Below are 10,475 nucleotides of genomic sequence, written 5' to 3' on the forward strand. Positions count from 1 at the left end.
TCACTGAATCTGCCGCTTTCTTCATGCTTTTTGAATGCATTTGCATAAGCTCCCTTGTTAGGGTAGCGAAGTTCAAAAGGCTCCACATCACAAAATATAGGAATAAAACGAGCCTTGGTGTTTAACATGAGGACCAGCTCATCTAAACACCAGGAGGACTCCGCATATCGCGGTGAGAAGATGGCTATTTGAACTCGTGAAGATAATATGGCATTTTCTATCGTAGAGATAATTGGATCTCCAATTTCAAACTCTCGATCATCAAGAAATGCCCGACACTCCTTGTCCTTGAGAGATTTATGGAGTGCTGCAGCCACTGTTTCTCTCACGTTAGTGTTGCGGCGATTGATGAATGCTTCAAACAATTTTCTAGATGCAGGGAATGCTTTCCTTTCAAATTTACCAAAAGGACCACATCTCTTTTTTTCTTGGTGCGATGAGGAGGAAGACGCCATGAACTCAAGCGCCAAAGAAGATGAAGAGTAAAACTCAGAGTGCACAGACCTTCATTAAAGCATATCACATCTCGACAACACAAATTTAACTCGTATCACTCAACAAGAAAATCTATAGGACAATCATTTTTTACAACCTTTGTCTATAGAGAAATTATTAGTGGCAACTACTACCCAACCAGTTATGGCATGTGTGCAATGGCTACGCAGCCAGTTCGTTCGACATGGCTGGGTATGTCCATGACCATCAAATCGTTGCATTATGTCCTATTGCTCATTTTTATAAATGACCACTTCTAAAAACAATTTAAAATAATAAAAGATTTTAAATTTGAGGAGTTCATGAAAAAAAGATTACTCAAAACCAAGGTTTTATTTAAGTATATTATATAGTTTTGTTTTTTTGATGGAGGGTTTAGACCTACAAGCTACTACCATTTGAAGATTTAAGAATGCGGTATGTTGTCAAAATCACTTGGGCACAATCTCGACCTCATCCCTGGTGAGCTCTCTGTGAGTCGTTCAGCTTCACCATAGACCAAGGACCCATTAACATTATATGATTATTTATATATACATGTATACATATGTATATATATACATATATGTATACATGTATATAGATGTACATATACATATATACATGTATATGTATAAATGTATATGTACATATATACATGTATATATATGTTCATACATATGTATATATGTATATGTATATGTATATATGTATATATGTATATGTACATATATACATATGTATATGTATATGTACATATATATGTATATATGTATATATATACATATATGTATATATATAATTGTTCCAAAAAAAATCAACTAGTTTTTTGAAGTTTTGAATTTGTTTAATTTTTTAAATGTTTAAATTTTTAAAATAAGATAATGTTTAATATATGAGAATTGATAAATTCATTTTGCTATTCTATTATTTATTTATTATTGAAGAGAAGAAATTCTATTATTTATTTATTATTTATATGTACTACCAAAACGAATATAGTACAACAGGGATTGATTGAGTGATTTGATTTACATGACCCGCGGTGGAAGTCATTTTTGATAAATTACTTTGACTTAGAGACTAAAAAAATAAAATTATAAGTATAAATGTAATATTTTTATAAATAAATATATTTTAAAATTATACTAATATAAAATATATATATTGTCAAATAATGTATGTAATATATATATATATATATATATAATTTGTACATTAGATTAGCATTTACTAAATTAATTGCTATATTTTTAAAAAAAATTCTAATATAATTTTAAATTAAATGGTAGAATACTATAATATAGTAAAATCTAAAATGAAAATTACCAATAAAAAACCATAAACGAAAATTTATTAGAATGTACACGACGTATATATGTGTATATATGTACATATATACATGTATATATATGTTCATATATATGTATATATGTATATATATGTTCATATGTATGTATATATTTATATATATACATATATGTATATATCTATATGTATATGTATATATGTATATATATACATATATGTATATATATAATTGTTGCAAAAGAAATCAACTAGTTTTTTGAAGTTTTGAATTTGTTTAATTTTTTAAATGTTTAAATTTTTAAAATAAGATAATGTTTAATATTTGAGAATTGATAAATTCATTTTTCTATTGTATTATTTATTTATTATTGAAGAGAACAAATTCTGTTATTTATTTATTATTTATATTTACTACCAAAATGAATATAGTACAACAGGGATTGATCGAGTGATTTGATTTACATGACCCGCGGTGGAAGTCGGTGTGATAATAATGAAAAATTTGATCGCGTGGGACCAGACTGGACGACATTTGTGGCGTAGTTCACGTGGGTCATAATTATGAACATGACATGACTGCATGTGAAGGAGGTCCTTTTTCAAGGTTCCTTGTCGTTTGTTATGATTCCATCTTGACATCTTCCAAATGACGGACCAGTGGGAGTAAACGTGGAAGCCAAACATGGAATCTGGTATGATACAGCTGTATATTGCGTCACATCTCAATAAGTTGTGTCGTAAGTCTGAATTTTTATTATTAGTCCCTACCTTATTTATAAGGCAGGGTACTAATGTTTTCTTTTGCCCCCCTGCCATTTCATTTTAGACTTTAGGTACCAAAAGACTAAAGTCATAAATCCAAGTATTTTTTAATTCATTTTTCCTACACAAAATTTTTAATTGTGATTGGCTAGTTGCTAATTTCCTGGGGAGAAAATAGATTTTTGGAGAATGGAAATAGGTAAAAAAAGGCTGCCAAAACATCAAATGCAATGCAGTGCTGGTACTCATATAAATGCAATTAATATGTTGTCAGAATATTTATAAAATTTTCTACATACTTTTGCCACATGCCATTTGGCTCACACTCAACCTTTCAACTATCTTGTCTGCTGACCAAAGCTTTGTTTATCTTTATTTATTTATTTGTTGTCTTCACGTGTTACGTCGGCTTGGATTGGACGGGAATATACTTCTGAGTTGTGTTTTTTGTATCCTGCCTCTTCAAAATTGATGATGTTCATTGCATATGTAAAATCCAAAATAGTTTAAAAGAAGGCACTGCAAGCTATTTGTTGCGAATGCACCTGTTAGCTTATTTCCACTCTTTTAATGAACAACACTTACATAATGGTTTTTCTGCATTCATTTTAATAAAAATTAATAAAAGATGGACTTTCTGTAGTCATATTTTGCTTACCTTTACTGTTCTTTACCGACTGTAATAGGAAAGGAATACTCTCTGTCCCGGGTTGGATTTGATGATTTAAATTTTTAAAATATATAAATAATTTTTTGAGTTAAAAAATCTTTGTAGTATTATTATTATTATTTAATATTATGCAGCTTTTCTAACTGTCAAGATACTCGGAGGTGAAGCTGTTGGGACTCAAACCCAGACCTGTGGGTATGAGAACACGATTTCCAAATTATTGACTTTTAATAGTTGGTGGCTTCAAAAGTGTTATATATTTTATTAGTTTTAAAACTAAATACGGTTAAAACTAAACTGTTGAGAAACCAAGAATTATTAAAAAAAAATTACATTCCATTATACATGTTTGGCCTCTACCTATTTCATTTTCAATGCCAATTAATTTGACAAATTCTAAATAATTTGATATAGCTAAACAAAAAATTATAATATTTTATTTATAAATTAGTGTATTGAGGTTTAATAAATATCAAATGTATCTGATAAATTAAGTGCATTTGATGTTTTATTATTATTATTATTATTAGTTGTATATGACCTTGTTGTCTTATGCAAAGAGATTTGAATTATTATTTTCTATTGAATACAATAAACAAAGTTGTGGAGGCTTCATACAACTAATAAAGTTTTAATTATATTAGTATTATTGAATTTGTTCACTCTAAGGACAATTGTGTACCTTTAGTTGGCTTTATTGTGGTCACCAAAAAATAAAATTATTATTAGAATTAACTTTGGGAAGGTTGCATAAAACCCGTCACTAATAACTACAACCCCCACTATAACTCCAAAAGGCAGGGACTCCTGCTCGCAAAGAGCTCTTGTTCTTTAAGGAACCATCAGAAGCCCAGCATGACATTTAGCCCGTTGTTACAAATGCACGCTAGCTATCTATTAACTGGGCAACCTATTTATAAGCGGAACTATATATATATATTAAAAATATATAATTATAAGTATAAAATAAAAATTACTTTGACTTAGAGATTAAAAAAATAAAATTATAAGTATAAATGTAATATTTTTTTAAATAAATATATTTTAAAATTATACTAATATAAACTATATATATTGTCAAATAATGTATATAATATATATATATATATATATAATTTTTACATTAGATTAACATTTACTAAATTAATTGCTATAATTTTTTTAATTTTTTCTAATATAATTTTAAATTAAATGGTAGAATACTATAATATAGTAAAATCTTAAATGAAAATTACCAATAAAAAAACATAAACGAAAATTTATTAGAATGTAAAAATACATTTTGAATGTTTAGTTTAAAAACAATTTATATCTATGTTAGATGTGGATGTTACCGAGTATTAGATGAGAATATAAGTTCGTTTTTGTATATATTGATCAAACAATAAGATAAAGAAAATTATAAATAAAATATATCATTTTCAATATATTTAAATTTTTTAAATCATTTTATATCTAACTCAGTCTATTTGTTGATATAATCCTTATTATTTCTTAAGGATTGTGGGTTTAAGACATTACTTATATTATAATAACTAGAAGTAAAATTCTTACAAATGTTGTAGGTAAATATTTTATGATCTATCCATTTCTAATTGCAATGTAATATTTTAATTAATTATTAGTAACTTACAAATATTTAAAATAGGATAAATATTTAAAAAGATTAACATTTTAAATAAAATTTATATTGACAAAGTAATTTATGTTAAAACAACATTTATAATGAAATACAATTACTTTAATGTTACAATTACATTGATGTTAATGTTATAATGAAATACAATTACTTTATCAATATAAATTTTATTTAAAATGTTAATCGTTTTAAATATTTATCATGCCTGCACATTTCTGTCAGAGCGGGCCAGAACTCATCCGTCAGAGTACGGTTTCTGAACGGACGTAGGATGGTCATGTTAGAGGAAGCAAGAATGTAGACGGACGGAGATGGTGATAGAGGTAAACAACAGGGCATACCCAGCCAGTCGAAATAACTGGCTAGGTAGCCGTTGCCGCGGAATACTGCTGGTTCTCAAATTTTGTTTTATTCTCGATCGACTTCTAGAAGATTTATCCGATTTTAACATCTGAAATACATTTGTTGGTTTAGTTATTCTTTTTTTGTGCTAATAAATTTGTTGGTTTAGTTATTCTTGTTTAGATAAGTTTGAGGAACAACCAACACATTTATTAGCACATTTTATATTTGATTTTATAATATTTTTTCATTTGATTTTATAATTCTTTTATCAAAATTAATTTGTAGACTAATATATATAAGGAGAAATACATAAGTTGTTTTATTTACTCTAAAACATTTTCTTTCTTAGTTAAATACATTTTAATATTTAATAGATAAGGAAAAATATTCACTTTATAAAATAATATAATATAAAATAAATGATAAAATGCTACATGTTGGATTCCTTTGCCATTTAATTAAAAGCTCCACTGATGCATCCGTATACGAATCAAATCTGACAAGTATTTTGCACCAAAAAATGTATAACAGTTTCTCCGAGATGGGTATGGGGGCATGGGTGGCATGGGGATAGATTAGGCGAGTTTGAGGAACAACCAACACATTTATTATGACAAGATTGTATACAAATATTAAACAAGATTTTATAAAAATATTAAACAGGATAAATACAATATTATATTTAAGTATTTTTTAAATAATTTTTCGTTATCTAAATTTTATGTAATTTTAAATTATTATTTATATAAAAATAAATTATAATCAAATTATATTTTTAACGAAAAAAAATACAAAACAAAAAACATAATACAATATCAAAAAGTAATGATTAAAAAAAAATACATTTTAAAATCTTTTACTAACATGGCAATTTCAATTGTTATGAAATTTTAGAATATTTAAATTAATATGATAAGATAAAAGATAAGATAAATTAATAACAAAATTAATAATATTATTATAATATAGATGTACATTAAATTTTAACTATATACATTAAATAAATTATTTATATAGTTTATTTATATATTTCTTATTTATATTTAACTTTAATTTTTTATATGAACTAATTTCTCTACCAAAATTTAAATGTATTTTTTTTTTAAATGACAATTACAAAGTTAAGTACAAGAAATTCTTATGTTACTATTCCTTTATATAACATCATAATAATAATAATAAAGCTTTATAACATAATAATAAAGGGTAGTTAAATGCAAAATGAAATCTGACATCCTCGAACGCAACATGAATGTGGCTAACATGCAGGCATGGTATTCCACGGTTGGATGGCATAGCATAGTACAAGGCAGGGGCATAGCCATGGGCATACACGACATACCCAGGCATGTTGATCCTCCAGCCTGGGTAGCTGTTGCCATCAATATCGACCTTATAGCAAATTGCACTACACGACGTAAATCATCGTCCTTACAGTAGCTTACGATGTCGTAGACCAAAATGGGACAGCCTATGCCAAAGGGGAAAGAAAACTAATTATAAAGGAGGTTTTTTAATATTGAATACTTTTTTCTATATGTACCAGCTTCTTCACTGTGATGGTGGATTATTAATTATGATTGACAATATAATAAAACCTGTTATTTTTCCCTCCACTCTCCTTGAATTGAAACACAAGGTTTGAACTCTTGAAAGATTATAGGAAATGACAAGTAAGAATAGAACAATGGCGTCATCATACAATCCTATCGGACCTAGATTTTGATGATCACCCGCACTTTTTATTTTAAAAAATCTAGATTAATATAAATGTATAACAAACAAACAATATAGAAACATTACATTGGATTAGTAATATATGAAAAAATAGAAACATATACATTAATACTTATATTAAATGATGATCACTAATAATAATAAATTATATTAAATTTCTAATTCATTCTAAACTATTTTAAAATTTAAAATTTAGAAATATTCATATATATCATTTTAAATATTTAAAGCGAAGCTTAACTTATTTATTATCATTCATCAAATTCCAAGCCTTCATTCTATCATTGCCATGTGTACAACTCTATTTCATTGTAGTTTCAAGAGAGACTTAGTTGGGTTTTTATGTGAAAAAATGTTTCTTAAGTATTACGAGCTGTTAATTTTAGTTTATTTAATTAATTTATTTTTGATTTAATTGATAGTTTTAGATGGTTGAGGGCTTGTTTTAGTTTTTTTTCTTTGGTTCCTCACTTAATATAATAATTTTTTTTCTATTTTAGTATTTTATTTCAAGAAGTGTGCATTTTTCAATAAAATTCTTAGATTTATTTAAAGGCTATTCTAAAAGATTCATTTAAAATAAACTCATTTAACTCAAGGACAAAGTCTTAAAAAAATGATTAAAAAATCCATACTCAAGATAATATATCTAATTACATAAAATTATGTTGAAGACAATGAAAATTGAAAATAAAAATTCATACTCAAGATAATATATCTAATTACAGGAAAATTGCATTGAAGACAATGAAAATGAGTAAGGGTAAGGAGAATGAAACACAAACACATAAATCCAATATTTTTACATGGAAATATAATATCAATAAAAAGAAAGGTGAGAACCACACTCAAAATATAGATAACTAATTTAATATATTTTATACCAAACCAAGGAATGGACTACAGTTGAAAGAACTTGTCAGTTGAGACACCAATGTTAGGATTTTTGAAGCCCAAATGCAGGTTTGCACAAGTTGGCAAAAGAGATATTGTCTTCATGCTAACTCACTAATAAGATGACATAAAAAGATATGATATCTTCTTGTAAACTATTGTAACAACTTTTTCAAACACACGCACTCGCACCTTTGCACTTTCTCATTTACATCACATTGCCTTAACATTTGATTCAAAAATCTAAGTCAACTCATATCTCAACTCAAACATCTACACAATAATATATATCACCTAGCCATTTAAATTATAACCAGGCATACCATGGTAGTTAGAACCGTATCTACACAACTAGTTAGACACCACAGATACTTACACTTCTTCTTCATACATTCGCATAGACTCTAAAATTTAGTTTTTTAAATTGTTTTTTAATGAGATTCTTATATTGAGAAGCATTCATTTCTCATATTCAAACAATATCTTTAGTTATTTTTTTGTTATTTAAAATTATACATGTTATACTTGTGTTTTGTTTGATCATTATGCATATTGTGAATGGATGTTTTATATTATGTTGCTAATTCAATTTTCAGTTTTATTGGAAAAGTTCATAATATTTCATTGAATGCTTTTGAAAGTAAACCAACTTTTCCTCCTATCTATATTTCTATTTAAGATAAAACATTATGACTCATGCCTATACATTTCCTATATTTTGACCTAATCATGAGTCTATTTTGATAGAAGAATAGATCATTAATACTTCAATTAATAATATCTATTTTAGCTACAAAACATTGACTAATGACATTAACCCTTCTTCTAAAATGTAGGTTGCCCCGTGAGGATAATTACCATTACAGAACCCTGCTTGCAATATCTGTGTGTGTGTGGATATTTTTAGAAAAATAGGATGACTTCATTAAATCTGGCATGTTATAAAGAACCAATTTCTCAAGGCTTGAACAATACTCTCCACTGATTATTACTTTAGATACCAAGCTTACATGGTCGATTTCTACACTTCGAAGCTTATTCATGTATCCGACTACAACATTCTTACCTCCTGAGTATCCACAACTGCTCAATGTCAATTCTCCTCGCAATTTGAAACTCCTTAGAACCAATCTTGTAAGATTAGTGAGTTACGTAAGCAATTCAGATAAGAATGCTCCATCATATGGCATTCTTAACGGCAGATTACCTACAATTACGAGGTCCTCCAACTTATTTAACATTCCTAATTCATTTAACATTCTCAATTCTTTTGGAAGATATAAGAACGGGGTTGCATTGAGTTGCAGCACTTTCAACAGGGACGGGAACTAAAATTTACAATAAATTTGTGATGAACAGTTATTTTACACTGGTGAGAAATATTAAAATTAAGTAATAATCTAGAACGCGCTCTCCAATATGAATATAAATAGATTTAATTATCGGTGAAGAAGAAGAAGAATATACCTGTATATCTTCATGCCACAATCTCCGAAAACATCCGCAGATGATTCTGGAAGGTACCACGCGTATACCTGCATGCCGAACGAGGTCAACCTTATTCCATAACAGTTCAGAAAATGGCTGCCGATGATCATCCGAATCTCCTATGAAGTATTTAGTGCGGCAACCGAAGGATGTGTCAAAAATTGAACTGAAACATCTAATTCTTTTGTTCTGCGTTTTGGTGAGGATGTCTTTCAGGGAATCAGTTTCCTACATATAAAGATCCAGATCAAATGTTGGTTCAGTTTGATATTGTTTTAAAAGAGATAATAAGCTTAACAAAAGATTTAAAAAACCAAGATTAGGATAGATCTTATAATTTCAAATATGACGAGCTGGGGCAGAGACGAGTCAACCAGAGAATTAAGATCTCGGGGTCGCCACAGACGAATTGGAGACGTATGATGATCCGCCATTTCTCTTCCTAAATCTCTAAGGTGATTGTGCATTTTGAAAACCAGTTGATCATCGTACAATAATTCCTCTGAACGCTTCCATTCTATTTCAATAAGACATTTATCTTTGAGAATTTGAACTGTTTGCTCCGCGTTCAATCCTGATCCCTTCCATATCCTGACGCCTATACTGTTGACTGTCCAAATAAAAAAACATGCGATGTCCATAAAAATCAGTTTTTGTTCTCTGTCTAGTCTGTCGAAGCTCAATTTAAGTCTCTCTTTTACGTCGAGATGCAGAGTGCTCCTAAATTTCTCCAATTCTGACTGCCAAAAAGCTATGTCTTCAACGCCATAAAGATTCCCAGCAGAGACCTGTATAGAGAGAGGTAATCCTCCACATAGGTCCATGAAGCTATTAACTAATGTTTCATACCGTTGGGGTGCTATTGGCACATCGAAGGCGTTCCAGCAAAAGAGCTATTTTCCGTGAGCCTCATCCATCGCTTTTAATATAAAACAGTTAGTAATACCAGCAGTTCCTAACACCCTTTCGTCGCGCGTTGCGACAATGACAAGACCATCTTTCCTTCTGACCAAGAGAGCATCCAGCTGCTTCGGATGATCAACATCATCGAGAACAATAAGGAAACTATTTCCAGCTCTTCCCATTCGATTCCTCAGATTAGGCGTTCCTTCTTCTACACTCCGAAATTTGCGATCCTCGCAGAACAAGTCTTTG

This window comes from Cupressus sempervirens, chromosome 7, assembly GCF_028749045.1.
Source record: "Cupressus sempervirens isolate cs-2001-9-10 chromosome 7, ASM2874904v1, whole genome shotgun sequence".
Taxonomy (NCBI): domain Eukaryota; kingdom Viridiplantae; phylum Streptophyta; class Pinopsida; order Cupressales; family Cupressaceae; genus Cupressus; species Cupressus sempervirens.